The sequence below is a fragment of the Rhineura floridana genome, chromosome 10 (assembly GCF_030035675.1).
Source record: "Rhineura floridana isolate rRhiFlo1 chromosome 10, rRhiFlo1.hap2, whole genome shotgun sequence".
Classification (NCBI taxonomy): Eukaryota; Metazoa; Chordata; class Lepidosauria; order Squamata; family Rhineuridae; genus Rhineura; species Rhineura floridana.
This window is the reverse complement of record NC_084489.1, coordinates 46,100,922-46,119,575: the sequence shown is the minus strand read 5'-3', so window position 1 is coordinate 46,119,575 and position 18,654 is coordinate 46,100,922. Positions and strand designations below refer to the sequence as shown.

Sequence of the window (18,654 nt, the reverse complement as noted above, 5' to 3'; positions counted from 1 at the left end):
TGATGTCACACTTTCCCATGAGGACCCCAATCCCGCAGTTCCTGACCATCTGCACCACACAGTCAAAAGTGTAGTGGACAGAACACAGGTCCGGTGGGATGAAATCATTGACAGACTCATCCCAAGGGAAGGACAGGTGGTGTATGAGGCAAAATTTGCCTGATGCTTTCTTGGGAAAGAGGCCCAGCAGGGAAACTCTGAGAGAGGGGATGGGTGGCACCGGAAAGGGTCCCAACACTCTGTCTACCTTGATTTCTTTGTCTATTTTTTCCCACACAACCGATTCCATGCCCACCACTGACTTAAGATTGCAGGACATAAAGGCCCACCTGGGACCCGAGTAGGGGATTCGAAAACCCATTGTGAAGCCTTCCAGCAAGAACTGTGCATCCTGGACTAGGAAGTAAAGACTAAGGAAGTGTTGGAGCTCTGTGAGCTTAAATGGGCTGGGGCCATTTTCCTTGAGCTGTGCCTGCAGCTCCTGGCTTTCTCAGGCCAGTGGCGTCCCTGCTCCCACCCCTGAAGGGACAGCCCCTGGGACAGCTCATGCAGGCATGGGGCCCTCCGCATATTGCATACTCGAGTCTAAATCTGCAGAGGCTCCGACCGCAGGAGCCTCAGGAGCTGAACTCCCAGCAAAGCAGGAGGGGTTGAACCACCTGCCCCGCAGGCCTGTGGGGAGGAGCTGCTGCTACCTGCCGAGCTAAGAGATGGCCACTGTCTGTCCTGTCGCCGGCCATGGGCTTGGAGTGTGACATAAACTGCAGCCACAGGTCAGCCTCCTTTTTGTCCCAGGGGAGAGAAGTATCAAAAGCCGCCCTCATACAGAACGCCTCATCATAGGCGAGCCAGGCAGCCCCCTGGAACTCAGAATAATCTCGATATATGATATCAAGGTATTTAACAAGTACTGAGCCCCTCTGTGGGTGTTTTTGCATCACCACCCCCATGTACGTTAGGAATGCAGGCAACCAGTTAGCCCAAGTGCGCTCTATGCGTCGCCGCTTGGGTTTATCTGGTTCCACGTTGTCACCCTTGTCCTTGTCTTTTTTTACTGGTTCCCTGTATAAAAGTGAGAATAGGTCCACATATTTCCCTTTCCATATTTTTTCTTTGGTGGCGGGTAGTAGGTGAAAGCCTAGTGGGGCTGATGTCTCCCCAAAAGGTATAGCCCCATCTCTCACAAAGAGGGTCAGCAGCCTCTTCAAGAGGGGCAACAGATGCGGAGGATGGAGCCCCCCTTTCTGTTGACATCCCCGCAGGGACCCACACCTGCTCACAGGCCTCCCCTAGCTGTTGCATACTATCCCCGCCCCCATGGGGATCCCTGATTGCCCATTCTCCTCCATCCCAGCCGGCGGAGAAAACGGCCAGTAGGGAAACCCCCAGGGGGGCCAGCTCCACTGAGACTGACCCTGTTGGTGTGCTGCAAAAGGGGACTCACCCAGTGCACTGTCTGGTGTGTGCCCCTGGGAGACTTGTGAAGTGGGAGCTGTTCCTCTTTCTGCTCTGTTCGTCCTCGCATCGGCCCTCCTGGGCCCAGCCTCGAGTGCATCCAGCTGAGCTAGGATGGCATCAATAACAGCCTTGTTAACCCTGTTCACTGCACGCTGTGTTTTCCCGTGGGATCGCATAGCCAGTGGCTCCTTTGCCCTCCCTTGTGCAGGTTGAGCCTCAAGTACATCAGGCTGGAGTGAGCCATGCTCTAGCGCTTCCAACCTGGCCAGGATGGCTGCCCATGGTGGCCCATCCTCCTTTCCCCCATCTAAAGCCGCAGGAGGCAGGCACCCACCCCTTGCCTTGGGGGCATTGCCTTTTCCCTTCAGCCCACTTTATCCTTTTTCCGGTGGTATCTTTAGCTGTCTGAAGCAAGAAAAGGCCACCCGCCTGCCCAAAGGCCTATGCCTCTCAGAAGAGAGAGGTGGGAACACACTAAAGCTGGCTTGGGAAGGGTAGCAGGTGGGTACTGGCGCTACGACGGCCCAAGGAGCCTAGGCCAATGTAAGCACTGAGCGCTAACCTCGCCTGCAAGCTGCGAACCTTCCCAGGCCACCCAGCATCAGTGGGGGGGACAAAAGGCCCGCCACCCAAATATGGTGCTGGGTGCTGGCTCTCTCCACCTGTGTCAGTGCACCAGCTGCAGTGGGGGGAGGTCCGCCACACCCGTATGGTGCTGGCTTCACATGCATTAGCACACTTGCCACAAAGATGGCGCTGGGTGCTGGCCCCCGCCCCATGCACTAGTGCACCCACTGCAGTGGGGGAGGCAAAAGGCCCACCACACAGAGATTGCATGCTTTAGCATGCCCACCACAGGAGGGGGGGCAAAAGGACAGCCGCACCAACTTTGTGCTTGGTGCTAGCTCCCTCCCTGTGCATTAGCATGCCCACCACAAGCAATCCCAGGGGGAGCAAGTCTGCCTCCAAAGCGCGGCCGCAACTGCCTGGGGGGGAAGGATTTGCCCTCCCCTGGCCCTGGCCCTCCCGGGCTGCAAAGGACTAAAGAAAAGCCCCACCCACCCACAGATGACACCGCGCACAAGCCTCCCGCCCACACAGGCACAGAAAGGAAAATCCAGCCAGAAGGCTACCTTGCTGTGCTTCCTGCTGCACACTCCTCCTAGCCACCGAGAACAAAGAGGGAAGCCAGAGGATCAAGCTCACTGCAGCCAAGGGTCGATGCTCACTGCCACTGCACCCGCAAAGTTCAAAGCTGTAGCTGCGAAATTCAAAGGAGGGCAGGAAGCAGGCGACATGGGCTTAAATACGCCCAGTGCACACACTCCCCTAAGATGGCAGCTCGTGCTTCAGCTGCGGCCACAAAACTCACCCCGCGGTCCAGTAAGTTCCAGGCATGGAGCAGGCATGCGTCCAGTGTTGGAGAGCCCACCACTTTTCTAGGTAATTGGTCCCATTACTGTACTGCTCTAATGGTTAGGAAGTTTTTCCTGATGTTCAGTTGAAATCTGGCTTCCTGCAACTTGAGCCCGTTATTCCATGTCCTGTACTCTGGGACGATCAAGAAGAGATCCTGGCCCCCCTCTGTGTGGCAACATTTCAAATACTTGGAAGAATGCTATCATATCTCCCCCCAGTCTTTTCTTCTCTAGGATAAACATGCCCAGTTCTTTCAGTCTCTTCTTCAGGGCTCAAACGCCACTGAATTTCTGGAAAACCAGAGTTTTTCCATAACATGATATCCATAAAATGACATCATGAACAATGCAGTTGTGACTCATTCAGCATGGGTAATACACAGCCACTAATATCAATAGTTGTGCGATCCCATAGTCTAGCACACAGACAGCAGAACTGGAGTCTTTCAGATATTGTGGACTACTACGCCTATCACCCCGACCATTGGCCATACTGGCTGGGGCTGACAGGAGTTGTAGTCCACAACATCTGAACAGTATCATGTTGGCTACCCCTGGATCGCACATTACATCTCCACCAAAACTAACTATTGTTAATAGTAAATACACTTCAAACCATGGTTAAGAAGGCATTAACCATGTTTAGGACTGCTGCAGATGAATTTTCCATTTGACAAGTTACTTTCCCACACAGTCCGTGGCAAAACTAGAGACTTGTTTTCCAAAGCAAGCAAGAGAGAATATAAAGAGGCTGCCCCTGCCAGGTGAAGTATGGCAGATAACAATTGGAAAAACAGCCTTTTTTAGTGGCAGCACCCTGGCTACAGAATGCCCTCCTCAGAGAGGCTTATGTGAAGCCTACCCCAATGTTATTTCAGCTCCAGGTGAAGATGTTTTATTTTCCTGAGTATTTCAATCTGTTCCTGCATTGTTGCTGCTGTTGTTATGTGCCTTCAAGTCGATACCTATGGCGACCCTATGAATCAGTGACCTCCAAGAGCATCTGTCATGAACCACCCTGTTCAGATCTTGTAAACTGAGGTCTGTGGCTTCCTTTATGGAACCAATCCAACTCTTCTTTGGACTTCCTCTTTTTCTACTCCCTTCTGTTTTTCCCAGCATTATTGTCCTTTCTAGTGAATCATGTCTTCTCATGATGTATCCAAAGTATGATAATCTCAGTTTCATCATTTTAGCTTCTAGTGATAGTTCTGGAATAAATTGTTCTAACACCCAATTATTTGTCTTTTTTGCAGTCCATGATATGCTCAAAGCTCTCCTCCAACACCACATTTCAAATGACTTGATTTTTCTCTTATCCGCTTTTTTCACTGTCCAACTTTCACATCTATACATAGAGATCAGAAATACCATGATCTGAACGATCCTGACTTTAGTGTTCAGTGATACATCTTTGCATTTGAGGACCTTTTCTAGTTCTCTCATAGCTGCCCTCCCTAGTCCTAGCCTTCTTCTGATTTCTTGACTATTGTCCCCATTTTGGTTAATAACTGTGCCGAGGTAAAGTTAAATGTCCTCATTGTCAACTTTAAAGTTACATAAATCTTCTGTTGTCATTACTTTAGTCTTCTTGTCATTCAGCTGTAGTCCTGCTTTTGTGCTTTCCTCTTTAACTTTGATCGAGATTCGTTTCGAATCATTACTGGTTTCTGCTAGTAGTATGGTATCGTCTGCTTATTTTAAATTATTGATATTTCTCCCTCCAATTTTCATACCTCCTTCATCTTGGTCCAATCCCACTTTCCGTATATGTTCTGCATACAGATTAAACAAATAGGGTGATAAAATACACCCCTGTCTCACACCTTTTCTGATGGGGAACCAATCGATTTCTCCATATTCTGTCCTTACAGTAGCCTCTTGTCCAGAGTATAGGATGCGCATCAGGACAATCAGATGATGTGGCACCCCCATTTCTTTTAAAGCATTCCATAGTTTTTCATGATCTACACAGTCAAAGGCTTTGCTGTAATCTATAAAGCACAGGGTGATTTTCTTCTGAAATTCCTTGCTCTGTTCCATTATCCAATGTATGTTTGCAATATGATCTCTGGTGCCTCTTCCCTTTCTAAAGCCAGCCTGGACGTCTGGCAATTCTCGCTCCATATATGGTAAGAGCCTTTTACCTGGGCTATGTTTTTAATGCTATTTTACTCACTTCTTGTATGAATTTTAAATTGGTTTTTTATTTTTGTTGCATGACACCATGACAGTACAGTTCTAGAACAGTATATAAATATTTTAAATAAGGAGAATGCAATTATAGGGGCTGAAGATGCTGCCATGGTGAACTCTCTCACTGGCCCATGTATCTTACGATTACAGTCATAACCACTAGGGCAAGAGCTGCTAGCTGAAATGATTAATGCCTCAACTTTATCCAGATATATCATTTCCTAATTCTACACCATTAGAATCTACACTGGAGATTCCAGGCCACTGCCAAATACTACACCCAGCTCTGCAGCAAACATAGCCTTCCTAAATTGCAGGTTGTTCTCTTGTTCCTTAAAATATGGCTACGTTCCAGCAGCTATTATGGAAACAAGGAGAGGAAGCTGCCATCGGGAAAGTGACTGAAAGGGTCACACCTGTTCCCTTCCCCAGACACCTAACAAGGCCAGGAGAAGAAAACAATGGTCCCCCACAGTGGGGGCCAGCACTACAATTAGGCAGAGTGAGGCACTTCAGGCAGTGGATATTGCAGGGAGGAAGAGAGCAGTAGTGATATATGTTCTTCTTGAGCCCCTCAGTTGTTTTCCTAATTTGGAAATGTGTATGTCTGTCTCTCACCTCCATGCCATACTTTTAAAGCACATTGGTTCCCCAAAGAAACATAGAAAGTGTAGCTCTGTGAGGGGAAAACTAGACCTCTCAGGATTTTTGGGGGGGAACCCACATGCTTTAACATATGGTGTGGATGTGACTAGCCTGTGACACTCAGGTACAGTAATGACTGTATCACCAGTGCTGAAGTAAGGCTCAACTGCCATTCCAGTCAGCTTCTGTATGTGGAAAGGGAAGCAGATGTCATTTTGTCCTTTGCCTCAAGCAGCAAAATGCGTTGGGCTGGCTCTGCCACTCTCCTCTCAAACAAGTCAAGGCTACAAATGCATTCTATTCAGTTGCATAGAACAGTTTTAACAAAAGCTTTCTGGGATTGCAGGACTGGTGTAGGAGTGTGCTTTGACTAATAATGGAAGTTGAATGTTGGACTAAAATTCATCAAATGGCAAATTTCAGCAGCAAGAGTACATGGAGCATACATGTGGGTAGTTGAACTACGTTAAAGAACTGCAAAAATAAAAACTCTCTTAATCCCACACTTTTACATGGAATATCCTATCACAGTTACACCTAGTCAAAACAAATGTAGAACATGCAAAAATGCAGTCACAGTAAGTAGCTAATTCTAATTTAAAACCTTTAATGGTTTCTAAGTGTTTGAATATAGAAAGGCAACAATTCCCATAGAAGCACACTGCTATTATACTATGGTTGTATTCAACATTTTTCATTTATATGCCCATTTGGTATGCGACCATCAGGTATATTTTAGTCTAAAATAATTATTGTTGCAATTTTAAGAGCCCCAAAAATCTGTTTGGAGGGATTTCAAAATCTCTTTCCTTCCGTTGTCAATGACAAAAAGCATGGCTGTGACCTTATATTCATCCAAGCTGAACCAAGAATTCACTGTTGTGCATTTCAAATACTGAATCATCCGTCAAGTTTATTTTTCTCATCACAGAGACAAATAATCACCAGCAAACTGTAATGGTATCCTGAGCAATAAGCGAAGACAGAAATACATCTTGATCCACCATGATAAGATTATGAGATGCTTTAGTAGCCTCTGCAAGCCCAATATAAGATTTTGTGCTTTCAGGTTCGGCACAATACAAAACATTTAATGATGGACAGTTCAAATTTCAGGAAGCTAACACAAACTCATTAGGGCTGCAATCCTATACCCACTAAACTCAGTGGGACTTACTTCACTGTAGACATTATTTGTGCTTTAAGGAACAAAAGACACCCACATCCTCCATCTCTAAAAAAAATGGCTCAGTGCAGTGAAAGTAAAGGCAAAGACCATTGATTTCAGACTTAAGCACAACTAACTTTCTCTGGATTAGGGGCATGGGCATGTGTTTGCTAAAGATGTATTAAGTTTTACAAGAGTTGCAGATTCTTTTATTCTTTGCAATTAAAACATTTTAACTGTTAGCACTATTGTCTCTAAACTGTGTAGCAGAAGGTTCATGATTACAATTTAACTCTGAGATAAATGCTGCTTGGGAAGTCTTGCATATTAATAGAAACAATATTGTTTGATAAAGATATTATCCTATGTCAGATTAGGGGATAAAATCCTCCCAATTCAAATTATTTCTTCATGCTCTAAACTAGAACCCTACTCTTAAACGCATAGTTTTGTATGCACAGAAGCTTATATTTTGCTCGTGTATTCAAACAGGAAAACCACCCTTCCATCTTCAATATAAACTATACTATCCAGCAGAAGCTCTGACATGTGACTGTTATGATCATGTATTCCAGCTCTTATGCATTAGATGCAGAGGAAAAGTGACTAGGATTAGTCACTTTCTACTTCATTAAGCTATTCATGCAATATACAATAAATGATCAAGAGAGCACCTTGACAATTTCCCCATGGTAACCATTTCTTTGCAAAAAATAAGCACTGTGCTAGAGTATTTTATGTTCATATAAGACGGGGCAGATGATTGGGGAAGGATCATTTCTGATGGGGGATGTGAAGGAGTTTAGAAGAGGCAACCCGGTGATTGTGGGAGAAATGCAACCCTACAACCTCTCTCTCTGTCAGGAAATTATTGAAGGAATTACCATTCCTGTAGGCAGTTTAAGAACAATATGTCTCTTTTCAGTCTGTAATTTCTGCACATTTTTACCCATAATTATGTCCTTTTCCCACATTAATCTTTTTTAAAAATACATATGTATATGTAATACAAAATAAAAACCTAGTTGGATACATATTTATGGGTTGTATCCAATTAAGTTCAACTCAGAGCAGACCCACTGAAATTAATAGACCTAAATTAGTCGTGTCTATTAACTTCAAAGTGTCTACTATGAGTATGACTAGCACTGGATACAACCCTACATACTATTTTCTCTCAAATCACACATTTCAATGTTTACTTTGATGTGTTTTGATGTCACAACATCAGAAGTCTAAAATCCAGTAGACAGCTATGTTACAACCCATTTATTAGACCAAGAAATGCAGATAGCGTCATTTTGTAAAAGAAGTCACAAAGATCTAATTCCTCAAGCAGAGACTGTGTAATTAAGAGTGAGCTCTGCATTCTTTTAATAAAGTAGTATCACCACATGGTGAAAAGTCCCTGTGATCCCTACATGGTTGATTACTGTATTAAATATACTCCACTATGTAGAAATAAAGGTATTTTAAATTCTTCCACTGAAAATTAGCCACTTCGCCTTACTTGAATCCTTTTTTCACTACTTTCACACCTTGCATGTGTATTTACAGAAAGCACTTATTTGGGAAATTGGCATCTTTACTGGAGACAACTGCTCGCACATCAACAGCATCACACTAATTATGAATACCATGTTTGCTTTGGGAGATTTAGGATTGATCTGTACAACCAATATTACTGTGCTTGCTCCAGAAAGTTAGCAAGAACCTCAGAGTTGTTGCAATTGTACTATTTATTTATAAAAGAATAAAAGTTTAGCAACTCTGCACCTTGAGACACCACTACAGAAACATAAAATAAGAAAAGGTTACTAATGCATTACTCAGGCTAACCCACCTACACATTGCCCAGACCATATGCTCAGTTCAAGGGATGATAACCCAATGCCCGCAAGCACTATGACACCCGCAAAGGCCTTCATTGAAGCCCCAGAGCAATAAGCTTTCATTTTTAAAAAAGAAGAAAAGAGTCCCTAGACATCCTAGAAAGTTATTCACTAATAGGCAAAAACCTTGCGGTTTAAGAATGTATCTATAGCCAACAGATATTTCTATCAAACTTTAAAAAGCAGGGAAATTGGGCAGCTATAAGTGAATGCACCAGGGGAACAGAAGACCTGACCTTCTCTCTAAGATATTGAACTGCCCAACAAATTTGTAAAAATGCAAACACAATTTGGGTTGATCTTTCACAGTCCAATCCACTTCCTGTGTAGCTTGGAAGAATTTGGTAACATGTGCCTCTGAACTTTTAAAAACAAAAACCTGGGAAAAACAACAAAACAGAGGTCACCCTTGTTTTTATTTTATTGTATTTATTTCTTCTTCCAAGTAAAACATGTGTAAGCAAGTCATCATTCCTCCCTCCACTTACTTGGAGTAAGCCACAGTGAAATCAACAGGGCTTTCTTCTGTGTAAAAATGCATAGGATTGTGCTGCAAATAACCTTTTAAAAAAAGCTTGCCAATACACACCAACAGAACTGTCTGTGAAATATTTATATCCTTTTGTTTTAAAACAATTTTGAATAAACAAACTGTATGAAAACAGGGCATATAAATTTCCCCCAAACATAGCAGGATTTTTGTCTAATTAAAATGGAATGGGGACATTCATGTCCTGCATAATAAAGAGCTACTATATGCCAACAACACCGAATATCAGCAGTAATGAGGACAAATTATTTGTACATTTCCTTGCCTTCTTGATTAATATTACACATCATATTTAAATGAATGTAGTAATTACATAATATTGAAAGATTTATATTTGTGTAGACTTTAAACAGAATTATACGCATCTCTCAGGGCTCACTACTGAAAATGCTCACATCCTTTATCTTCAATACAAGGACAAAAAAGGAACTGTTAAAATACTGTTTTTTTTACAAATCCTACAAAGCTCTTTTATGTGTTATTTTTTTTGAGGGGGTGGACATGTTAGTGGATTAAAAAAGCAACACTATTCCTCAACCAAAAAGCCTATCTGCTCATTTAATGTCCTCATTAATTAATCTGTCTGTATGCCCCATTATAAACTATTCCAAAAAGTTAATAACCTCAGCAGTTGCCATTTTATTGGGGGGGGGGGGTTTACAGTTACCATTTTGCTTTCCAACATTACGAAGTGAGAACCTGGAAACAACTTTCTAAAAGTAGATAGCATTCAGAGAAATACATTAATGAAAGATGTTTACATCTCCTTGACCAATTCTGACATCAGGCATAAAGTGTGGGCATCAGATAGACATTTGACTTGTAAAGACTCCTATATATCAGGGGCTTGTTTAGAATTCAGTGCAGGAGTTCTCACAATAGCCAAGCACCCCTGTGTCGGTTCTTGAGAGAAGAACTGAGGCAAGCACAGGCCATTAAGAACAGTCCCCTCACCGTGACTCTGTTCATTTCCCTGTGAATTCCCATCAATACCACTTCCTCCCCCTTCCCTTAGGGAAGGAGAAAGGGGAGGCAGCAGACACTGCCATATATGTCTTCCTCTGGAGCCACCTCTTTGACGATAGATGTCATGGGACCATCTTTTCCACCAGGCATTCTAGGATTCAACACATCTATGGGAGTGACCCACCACCACCATTTCTCTCTCCCCTAAGTAAAACATTTTGGCAAGGGGAAGGGAAGAAGTGAGCAGTGATGGGAATTCAGGGGCTTTTTTAAGTGTACATTTGAGACACTCAAGAAGTCCAGCACACTTTGGGGGCAAGCATAAGGGCATTTGCTAATCCATAATATACTTTACGCACAGACCAAAGGGATTTTTGTTTAAGCAGCACACCCTCATACCATTTCACAAACTGTCTCTGAATATCCCCTCACTTAAAAAAATTACTTAACATGCAATATGGGGGGGGCTGCCTTTCAAGACACACAAGCCCAAAGTCACCTTAGGTGCACAAAATTAGTTAAATGGTTCTTTGAACCCCAGCCAATATTACTTTGCTGCATCATATTAAAATCAGGAAAATTTGTGGGAACATAGTGATTATATATATAACATATACACATAACATTGTGATATCATGCCTGGGCACATGTTCTCCGTGTCCCCCCTCCTTTTACAACTCAGAGGCAGACCAGAGAAGAACAGTTGCCTCTCCAAACAACTTCTGTAATGCCCTACCCATATGGCAATGTAAGGCAGGGGATGAGACTTTGATTAATAGAAGTAAATGGGTAGTATTCAATGCTAGTCCTACTCAGCGCATACCTAATGAAGTTAATGGACATGACTAGCTTAGGTTCACTAATTTCCATAGATCTACTCTAAGTAGAACTTAGTTAAACACAACGCAATGCGACCAGAGTATGCCAAGCTGTGTGGAGCAATCCCACCCACTGTCCACAGCAGCAGCTCTACTCTGCTTTCTCTCTCTTTAAATGTATGTTTTCTTGTACTTAGCCTACATTTACCTACATCCATTGTATGTGCATGGGTGCATCTACACCACAAACGTAAGTCACTCATCATCTCCTCTTTCAGGAAATTGGTGAAAAATATTATTACAAGAAAAAATTGTCACACATATAAAAGGACAAATCTTACTCAAGAAGAATCAGCATGGTTTCTGATAGGTCCTGCCTCATTAATCTGTTGGAGAATTTGAAAACTGTCAACAAGCATGTGAATAGAGCTGATCTATTATTTATTTAAAAGCATTTATAAACTGCTTAAAATTCTAAAAATCTCTAAGTGGTATACAATATAAACAAACAACTTTCAAAAAGCTTTTGATGAAATCCATCACCAAAGGTTTCTGAGAAAACAGACAGATGTGCTATAAGATTCACAAAAAAGGGTATTATGTCAGATCACATATACAATTAAAACAATTATGCTTTTCTAACAAGCAAAAACAGTAAGAAGAAAAGACGTGCTTTTTAACATGTTCATTAAGCTGGAGATAAGGTGAGCAGTGAGATTATCAAGTTTGCTGATGACACGCAGTTATTTAGGATGATAAAAAAACCAAGAGATTGCAAGGCACTTCAAAAGGATCTTTCCAAACTGGGTGAATGGCATTAAAATGGCAAACGCTGTTCAAAGTAACAGTGGGGAAATTGGAACAAAAAAAAATCTAACTTCACATATATACAGATGGGATTTAAGCTTGAAGTGAATTCCTAGGAATGGTATCTTGGAGTCATTGTGGATAAGCACAATCAAAATGTCACCTCAGTGTGCAGCCACTGTGAAAATGTGAATTCCATGCTGGGGATTATTACGAAAGAGGTCAAAAATAAAACTGCCAATATAGCAATGCCTTTATAGAGATCTATGATGCAACCACATTTGGAATATTGTGTACAGTTCTGAACACTACACCTCAAATAGTATTGTAGAGTTGCAAAAGGTGCAGAAAAGTGCGACCAAAATGATTATGGGGCTGAAGAAATCTCCAGGAGTCAAGGTTACTTTTGGAGCTTTTATGTTTAGAAAAAAAGGCAAACAAGCAGGGCTGCAGAGAGAACAGGACACAAAATAGGTATATAAAATTATACAAGGTATGGAGAAAGTGGATATAGAAAAGTTTTTCTCCCTCGCTCATAAATGTTGCCATCCAATGAAGCTCTTCAGTAGGAGTTTCAGGACAGACAAATGGAATTGCAGCACCTACAGTGCACAGTTCGACTATGGAATTTACTATCACAAGATATGATGGACATCAGCCTAGATAATATGGATAAGGTTATTAATAGCTACTAGCCAGGATGACTATATGCCACCTCCAGGATTAGAGGTAGCATGTCTCTGAGGAAAGTGCTATTGCCCTTGGGTTCTCCTGGGCTTCATGGAAGGCCCAGAAGCATCTGACTTGTCAGTGTTGTAACAGGATATGTGGAAACACAATGGTGAACTAGATGAGTTTTTAATCTGATCTAGCATTGCACCAGGGGCATTATTAAGCTATGTTGTGATGGTGGCTTTGTTTCATACAAAATATGCAGAAATTATTGCCAAGGGTAAGTAAGATAATATGAAAAGGCAAGAAAGGCTACATTTTAAAGGCTACAGTATAATCCTATACACACTTTCCACCAAGTAAGTCCCATTGAACTCAAGTTCTTCTAAGTAGATATGCACTGATTTGCCTTGTAAGAGCTGTACAATGCTACCATAATTGGTAAATGGAGAAACATACAATTTAGTTGTTTGACCAAAGCCAAGCATTTCAGAACATGCTTCCATTATGAGCATGAAAATCAGGCTGTGCATCAAGCCATGTGAATTGACTAAGAAGGCATTCCATGTCTTTAATCACAGTGTGCCAATTTAGATTAATTACAGAAAACTGTCAGAAATAAATAAATTATTTTAAATGTACCTCTACTAAAAAATTCATGTTATGACTTGGAGAACATGCTTTTAACACATTACAACATTATAAAATCTTCAGACAATTTAAGGAGGAACTAAACATTACAAAGAGGTATCACAAAATGGTCATTTGCACAATGGATCATAAATATTTTTAAAGAACACAAATCTTGCTCAACGCTGCTTTTTGTTTCTTTTTTCTAGGCACAGTAGAATTTCTGGATTAGCATTTCACAAAATGCAAAGTGCACTACCATTTTATTATTTGGAAAGCATACATTGGGCAGATATTGTTTTTAAAACACAAATCACTTGTTTTTAAAAAGAAAACACTATTTCAAGATGAGTTTACGGCATAGAAAAACATATTTTTACAAAATGTTATTAAACCTATCACAATAATTTAAGATCCTGGTAAATGCCCAGCTTCTTTTAGGGGATAGACCATAGTTCAGTAGTAGAGCATCTGCTTTGCAAAGAAAAGGTCCCGGGTTCAAGTTTTGGTGGGTTTTTTTTTAGGTAGGATAGAGAGGGAGCCTGATCTGAAACCCTGGAGAGCTATTACCAGTCAATGGAGACAATACTGAGCTGAAGAGACCAATGGTTTGATCCTATGTAAGGCAGTGCCTATATTTCTAATCTAGTTAACATGGAATGAATCAAGGCACCCACACTCCACCAGAGCTCAGAGGACCAGTCATTGTTCATTGGTGGGTGGGTGGGTAGGCATGTGTGTGTGATGCACAGAAGGCCAGAAAAGAAATATCAGTTGGTTGAAGCCAGCCCAGCCCTAGCCCAACTTTGCACACACAGGTGGGATCTAAAAAAAATACCCATGAGCAGAAAATCTGTTCGTGTTCAGAATATTCTTAATTAATTGTGGGGGTTATGTTTAAGACTCACTTGGTACAAAGTAAACTAACATGTTCAGAGATCAGGTACTTGGGTCTCCCTTCTGAAACAGTGCAGTCCTCTGATTCTACCATATCATGTCTTTTCCGCAAAGCAGATACATTTAGAATACATTCCATTACTCTTTTTCACATATAACTCAGAGGAAGGGCAGGATATAAATGTAATAAATAATAATAATAATTTCTATTTAAACAGAACTGAAATATTAGGTCAAATCCAGACTTAGCAACTGTATGCACACATGTTTGGAAGCAGGTTCCACTGAAGTCAACAGGACTTACTTCTCTAAATATTTATAGAATTGCACTGTATGTTATAGCACAGTCCTATAAATGTCTGTTCAGACGTCCCACTGAGCTCAGTGGAGCTTACTCCCAGGTAAGCCTGCATCACACTTGGGTCCCATTGAATTCAATGTGAAAAGTTAGTTATGAGTGTGTCGTAGTGGTTAAGGTGTTGGACTACAACCTGGGAGACCATGGTTCAAATCCCCACACAGTCATGAAGCTCCCTGGGTGACCTTGGGCCAGTCACTGCCTCTCAGCCCCATGATCGACTTGAAGGCAGTACATTTACATTTTTAAGTCCTATTTATTTCAATAGGCCCCAAGTGTGACTAATTTCGGCGCAAGGTGAAAACCTTTTTATACTCCCAGGCATTTTAAAATGTATCTTAATAATTGTTTTTATCGTATATTTTAAACAGTATCTTATTATTGTTATATTTTGATATTGCTTGGTTGTTGTTGTTTGTTGTTTTGACTTTTGATTCTGTTATATTTACTGTATTTATATATTTTGCTTGTTTTATCTTTTATGTACACCGCCCAGAGAGCCTTTTTGGCTTAGGGCGGTATATAAATTAAATTAAATTAAAATAAATAAAATAATTTACAGCACAATCCTAAGCATGTCTCCTCAGATGTCCCAATGAATTCAGTGGGACTTACTCCTTAGGCAGCAATCCAATACATGTATACTCAGAAGTAAGCTCCATTGGGTTCAATGGTACTAACTCCCAGGTTAGTGTGTATTGGATTGCAGCCTTAGTCTCTGGATTTAACCCACTGTTTGGTTTATTAATACTGCAAAAATGTTTAAAATCCAAACAAGTGCACAGCCTTATAGGATGATTTAGCAGTTTAAAGAAAGCCTAGTATATGCACCAGCTTTCAGAAACTGATATTTTAAATATCTTAAATAATGATCCCTCCTTCAATTATTCTTAACAGTGCAAAGTCGCCCATAAATTGACACAATTTTGATTTGCACTGAAGGTCTCATTGAATTCAATAATATTTACTCTCCCAGGTAAGTCTGTCTAACACTCAATAGGACCCACTAAACTAGATTCTCTGGGCAATGTACAATTAAAATAGCCATATACAAGATCACACTGCTATGCTACAATGTTGTACACACTAACCTGGGAGTAATCCCCACTGGATACAGTGGGGCTCACTTTGGCATAGGACTGTATTGCAAATACATAACTGTGAGCAAACATCACACTTTCAAAGTCATTTGGAGTACACGAATCTGCCACCTTAAATGAAATAAAGTTTCTAAAGACCAGGCATTGCAGAAGTTTCTATTTGCAGAAACCAAAAACAGTACAAAAGGTATATTTTTAAGTGGGCTATTATATTGCTTGCTTCACCAAGGCAGCATATAAAAATCCAGTATAAACCAAAGTGATGTGTATGACATCACTCCAACGTCACAGATCAATTTAGAGTCGAATCACTGAGCTAGTAAAAAAGGAAGAACTTAATCAAAGGTATGACTAGAAGATCCAGGTTGCTATAACTTTCTTCCTAACCTTCCCTTGGCATCTACGTATAAATACACAAACACCCCAACAAAAGCCAAACAAACAAGCGTTCACATGCACACAGAGCAAAGCTGCCCCTAAGCTCCCATCTCTGCAATCGATCCAGCCACGCATGCAGGGATTTGTTAACTTGCTGCAGTGACACGCAGAGCAAGGTTTCGTGCATCTCTGAGCAGGACAGCAAGGATTGAGGGCAGGACAGATAACAGCAAACGTCCACTCGTTTTCGTTTTGCTGCTGCAGCAGCCGCTAGCGCACACATAAACATCTATATTTATACACCAAGTCCCACTTAGCAGACACTGGAAATCTCGCAACCCCTTCCCACAACACACAAGAGCCCTCCAGTGAGCAGAGCAAGCTCCACAGGCTGCCTTCGTCGCGAAAGCAGGACATCACCACAGTCTCTCCCTCGCTTTGGGGCAGTCGGGCTGGGTAGCAGCCAAGCGTCCGCCTGCCTCTTTCCTAGCTATAAGAATCTCCCTGCCCTCCTCTCTTCCTGTCAGCCCAGCCCCTAGCCCGCCAAAACACAGTCATTACATTACCCGTTGGCCGTCAGCCGTGCTATCCCCTCACAGCTCTGCTACCTTGGCTTGTTGTGAGGCGCTTTGCTCTGGGCAGCGCTGTTTATGCGTGTGCGCGCGCGCGCAACCGCGCTCCTGCCGTCTCTCTCTCGTGCTCACGAAGAAATGGAGGCGGGAGAGCGGTACCTCCAGCTAATGCCAGCCCCGAAATCTCCCGCCGTGTGTGGGATCTCCCGAGGCAATGCGGAAGGGGGCTCAGCGCCGCGGCTCAGCACCGACGGCGGCTTCGTCTGTATAGGTGAGACGGAGGCTGTTAGTAGTTCAGCCGCTGCTACGAAGAAATGCTGATCTCTCTCCGCAGCCTCCTACACTTGAAGTTTATTTAATCCCCCTCCCCCCACTTCCATTCTCTCTCCCTCCCCTTTTTTTAAACAGGTTGCCTAGGTTAGTTGAAGGTCCCTGCCCGTTGCCAGCCTGAGTTGAACACCTGTACCGCAGAATACTAGTGCAGTCCCCACATGTCCACTCAGAAGTAAGGCCTATTGAATGCAATGGGCCTTACTCCCAGGTAAGTAGGGTTAGGATTGCAGAGATGGAGGGGGAAAGGTTCTTGTAGGCCATCTAGTTTAAACTCTGGTTCATTGCAGGACATATTGGGGTTGTCATTGTGCCTGTGGGCACCACAGGGCCCTTGAGGTCTCTCCCTGCCAGGCACAGTCTCTGAGCACACATCCGCCATCGCTCACTTCCCTATAAGTCATGAGGGTGGTTACTGGATATGCCTTTTCATGGATCTCTTGGGAAAGGGTGTGTGTGCACGCTCTCTTTCTTTCTGTGTCTTGGAGGAAGTGAACTGAGCTGGTGGAGGAGACAAGAAGAGGCCAGAAGGTGGGGTGGCACCCACATATAAAATCCAAATGAGCCCATAGGCCTAAAAAGGTTTGTGACCCCTGGCTTAGTATCCCCCAATAAATAAGATTAAGCCTCTGCTTAAAAATGGTTAGGAAGGACAGCCCACCATTCTTCTAGCAAATTGGTCCATTGTTTTACCAAGATGTTTGTTGAAATCAGGGCCAGGGCCAGACTTAAGAGGATTTATGGCATGGTGCTGCCAATGGATCCACACACACATATCCAATACAAACCCAGGGCCCCACTCGGTGCTGCTACTCGCTGCCAGTTGCTCATCCTATCTTCTGGATGTGATTAGCTGCCAGGCAGCAGTGGTGCTTTAGCATGAAAGCTGCTTGTCTCCACTCCTCATCTCCAATCCACTGCTTTCCTAGAGATCCCAAAATGTAATGCCTGATGTCAGTGTCAGTTGGGCAATCTAAGGTGGTGGCTGGCCACAGCAGGTCAGAGCTGAATGTTCCTAGGTGTTGGAGGAGGGGGTGAATGTTGCTGCCACAAGTCACTCACCCACCCCCTGGAGGGGTTTACCATGTCACACTTTTTGGTGGGAAAGAATGAAGCTAATAGCTGCACACCATGGCAGGTGGTCACCAGGCAAATATGCCCTGGGTGAGTGGGTGGCAGTAGCAGAAGCAAGCAACAGTGCCAGGCAGGGGCCTCAATGGCACTGACAATGTCAGGTATGAGTCTTAATGATGAGTGAGCAGGGCTGGAGATCATTATCATCATCTTTTTTATTTGTATGCCGCCTTTCCACAAAAAATTGTACTCAAAGTGGCTTACAACAAAGTAAACTACTACAAAAACAATTTCATAAGAACAGAAATAATAATACAGTAACATAACAAATATCACGGCAAATACAAAACCCTTTTCAACACTATAAATATAACATTACACCTGTTAACAGGCAACATTACATTTCTTGGCAATATAGCAAAAAGAAAAGAAAATCAGACAGTTTCAACTTTGCTCCTAGAAACACCCCGACGATGATGGTATTCAGAGTCCCACTCCTGCAGCAGCTTATAAGGCTTCCAAAGGGGATGGTGGGGTAGCTGGAAACACCCCACCCATGATGGTATGATGGCTTTCAAGCCATGAGGCTATCAGGAGGTGCTTAACCATGCTAGCCTGCGAGGCCGCATCTCCTTTTAATGTTCATGTAGATTTATGTGGTGGCGAGTAAGAAGTCTAACCCTGCTACATAAGATTGGCTGACCCTGAGCAGAGTAGCAACAGGC

The 18,654-nt window shown here is 42.8% G+C and overlaps 1 protein-coding gene across 2 annotated transcripts in view; it reads right to left on the bottom strand.

Annotated features, from left to right (window-relative positions):
- DGKB (diacylglycerol kinase beta) overlaps positions 1 to 16,600 on the bottom strand; it is a 430,346-nt gene extending 413,746 nt beyond the window's left edge. For both annotated transcript variants that reach the window (XM_061585671.1, XM_061585674.1), the window contains exon 1: positions 16,520 to 16,600. The gene's annotated coding sequence lies outside the window, so the exon portion shown is untranslated. The remainder of the gene's footprint in view (positions 1 to 16,519) is intronic.
- Positions 16,601 to 18,654: the final 2,054 nt, after the last annotated feature.